This window comes from Procambarus clarkii, chromosome 33 (genome assembly GCF_040958095.1).
Source record: "Procambarus clarkii isolate CNS0578487 chromosome 33, FALCON_Pclarkii_2.0, whole genome shotgun sequence".
NCBI lineage: Eukaryota > Metazoa > Arthropoda > Malacostraca > Decapoda > Cambaridae > Procambarus > Procambarus clarkii.
The window spans coordinates 976,250-980,228 of record NC_091182.1 but is presented as its reverse complement, the minus strand read 5'-3'; positions in this window follow the sequence as shown (position 1 = coordinate 980,228).

Below are 3,979 nucleotides of genomic sequence, written 5' to 3'. Positions count from 1 at the left end.
CTGCTTGCCTGTTATCTGGGGTAAGTTAGAGGGAGGAACACGTAAAACACAAAGTATGAACAATGAAACTTTAATATATTTACTTTAAACATAAATGAAAATAAAGACAAATCTCGGGTAAATGACTGGTGCAATAAAATGACAAAGATAAATGCAAAAACACAATAGATTAAGTAATATAATGTTGAAATGGTGCTGAGAATATCGGCTTTAGCTGAGACCTCCCTTAGTATACGAAAGCCAGAGAGCTTAGTATGCCAGAGAGAGATGTCAAATCTAAGAGCACAAAGAATATTCTGAAGTTGATAGCTGGTCAGGCTCAGACGTCAACTCATGTAGATGGCGCTGAGGTGCAGTGTGCAGGTGCGCGGTCGGCGAGTCACCAATCAGGGTCAGGCAGGCTGTGATGGGTAGTTTGCTGGTTGACGACGAGCCGGCATGGAGGGTGTGTGGAGTAGGGGGATCTTTTGGTACGTTTTGCCTCCTGGTCAAAACGTTTTGTGCTACCGGTGACGTATCTTGATTGTAGCATCTTATACTTGTTAACTTGACGTAACTTTAAGTAGGGAAGAGCAGGCTCAATCTCTCTTGAAAGAGATTATTGTCACAACTCTCCCCGAAGCCTGCGGTTCCGGGTGAAGTTACGTCTTCAGGAGGTAGAGTGGTAGGTGGAGCAGCCTCTACCTCATAGACTCTGGAGAGGGCGTCTGCTATGATGTTGTCAGAACCCTTGATGTAGAAGATCTCCAGGTTGAAATTCTGCAGATATAAAGCCCATCGTAGAAGTCGTTGGTTGTTGAATTGGACTTGCTGCAGGAAGCGTAGGGAATTGTGGTCCGAGTAGATGGTGGTAAACCGAGTACCTTGCAGGTACGGTTCGAAGTGCTGCAAGTTCAGGACGATGGATAGGAGCTCCTTTTCGATCGTACTGTAGTTCTTCTGGTGTGGTTTTAACTTGTAGCTGTAGTAGCTAACAGGCAGAATCTCCTCGCCTCTTTGTTGCATCAGGACACCCCCGATGCCGGTACCACTGGCGTCGACATGGAGGATGAAAGGCTTCGTAATATCTGGCGGGGCGAGAATAGGATTAGAACAGAGAAGAAATTTAAGTTGTTCAAAAGCAACGGTTTGCTGAATGGTCCAATGATACCGCTGCTTAGGGCTGGTTAAAGGGATCAATGGTGTCGCCACCGTACTAAAGTTCTTCACGAACCTACGGTAGTAGGAGGCAAGACCAAGGAAGCGCAGTAGCTGCTTGCTGGTGGTAGGCTGTGGGTAAGGCTGGACGGCTTGGGTATGTATGTTTAACGGAGCTAGGCTGCCACTCCCTATCTCATGTCCAAGATAACGCACTTTACCTCAGGCAAAGGTGGACTTGCCCAAGTTGATGGTGAGGCCAGCTGTCAGGAGCTTGGCAAACAATCGTTGCAGCTGGAGCAGATGTTCGCTCCAGGTGTTGGTTGCCACAACGATATCATCCAAGTAGGCGTAGGTGTTATCTAAGCCCTGGATGACGCGGTTGACAGCTCGCTGAAAGGTGGGCGGGGCATTACATAGTCCAAAGGGAAGGCGTTCGTATCTGTAAAGGCCAAAAGGAGTGGTAAAGGCAGATATTTCCTTAGCTCGCTCCGTCAAACATACCTGGTAATATCCTTTTAGTAAGTCCAGCTTCGATAGGTACCGCGCATGACCAATGGCGTCAAGGATGTCATCTATTCTAGGTAAGGGGTACGCATCCTTGACAGTCACAAGATTTATTTTCCGATAGTCGGTGCATAATCTCACCTTACCATGCGGTTTTGGCACTAAGATGCAGGGTGAAGCCCAAGGGGACTCACAAGGGGTAGCCAGCCCATGATCCAGGAGGTACTGTACCTCAGCACGCATGACGTCCTTCTTACTCGGGCTGATTCGGTAAAAAGGTTGACGAATCGGCTGTATGTCGGGGAGTAGTTGGATGTCATGCTGAACCACATTACACTCCTGTGGATCATCGTTGAACAACTTCTGGTGTTCCTTGAAGATTCTGATGAGAGGTGCACTATTATTGTCCTGAAAATAGTTCTGAAGATTAGCAAGGATTTCCGAGTTGGAAAGCACCGACTCAGTGTTAGTGCTTTCGGGAGAAGCAGGGAAGGTTTCACTGTGGAGGTATGGACCTTTAAACGTGGAAACTGATACCAACAAAGTGGGGGGGAATACCTTGATACTGCTTCAGGAGGTTGACGTGGCACAACTGGGTCTTCCGCCGCCTATCTGGAGTCTCAAGAACGTAGTTGTGGTTGTTTCTGCACTCCTTGATGCGGTAGGGTCCTGAAAACTTGTTTTGCAATGGAGAACCTGGGATAGGAAAATATGCCAACACGAAGTCTCCTGGTTTAAGTTTCCTTAATTTGCTGCTTTGGTCAAAATGAGTCTTCATCCTCTCCTGGGCTTTCAATAGGTTGTCATTAGCAAATTTACGTACTCTCTAGAATGTGTTTAAGTTTTGAAGAAACTGAGGCACATTCTGAGGGTCACTGAAGGTGGCATTACGTAGAGAGTCCTTGAAAGCTTTGAGAGGAGTACGGCACTTCCGTCCGTAGAGCATCCCATAAGGAGATACTCCTAGAGACTCATTAGGGAGACTTCTGAAAATGCACATAATGAGATCAAGTTGTTTATCCCAGTCCTTCAAGGTGTCATTGCAGAATTTCTTTAGGAGTGCTTTAATAGTCTGACTACGTTCAAGAGAACCCTGAATCTCTGTATTAGTTCCTCACTCCTAACTCGCCCAACATCATTACCCCCTGCACTAATACAAATAATGGGTTTGTTCCCATTTCCCGTCATAATATCATTCATGTTTCCAACAATATCACCAATTCCAGCTCCCGGATAGCAAACCCTTAATCTGTTTCCCCTATCTCTGGCACAAAACGTTCTGTCTAAATACCTCACCTGGGAATCTCCCACAACCAAAATTCGCTTCGGTATCTCCTTAACTTTCTGAGCAGCCTGAGGGGCCTGCGCTCCGCCGCTTCTCGTTGATTTCCTCGCTGCAGGCGCACCACAGCACTCGTCCTCCAACACGGCAAATGAATTTGGTGTCCTTACGCCGTCTGTAGGCGGCCTTGTCAGGGTCTTCTTAAGACCCCTGTCTTTCACGACTCTCCACGATGAGGTCTCGTCAACACTGGTCTCCTCCTTCGTTTCCTCCCGAAGTCTCAGCCGTCGTACCTCCTCCCGCAGGGAATCCATCTCTGCTCTCAGAGCTCCAACCAGACTCACCAAATCCTTCACTAATCCTTCTATTATTGCAATAATAATGTTACTCCAGAGCTCCAGCTAACACAACCTCTCACTGTGACAGCACCTGACTGGAATATCTTGATCAGTAAGTGACAGAAGGGTCACATTTACTCTATTTTAATTCTGATAATTATGTTAATTTATATGAGATGTTTTTATGATGGTAAAGTCCAAAGACTAATGTATTTAAGAATAATTCCCACCATATTAGGTGGTGAATTTATAATAGTATGTGGTAATGATATCCCGTTTTCTATTGACGGAAAGTTCCACTACAAGTTACATTTTCTATGGGATAACTTGTTAATACAATGCAGCAGCATTATCTGCCTGTATGATATTATTAAATGGTGTCGGATTTTCCGACACAGAAGACTACTGTTCGCGACCGTCAGATATAGTTGCTTGGTAATAAGAAATGGTTAAAGAAGAATGAGAAGAAATGAACGTTAAGGGGCTGGGAAGTGGGACTTACGGGAGCACTCAACTCTGGCACCTGCCTGATGTCGACGCCCCTGTCGTCCTTAAAGTTGTATATATTTCTGAAACATGGACAGAAGATATTGAGCGAGAGACAAAGATGATGAAGGTCCTAGACGGTGCTGGAGGAGCACCTTATTTCCTTGGCACATATCCTGAGGTTGGCGGCATATTTATGTCATATCTTGGCGCACATACACTGAGTGAT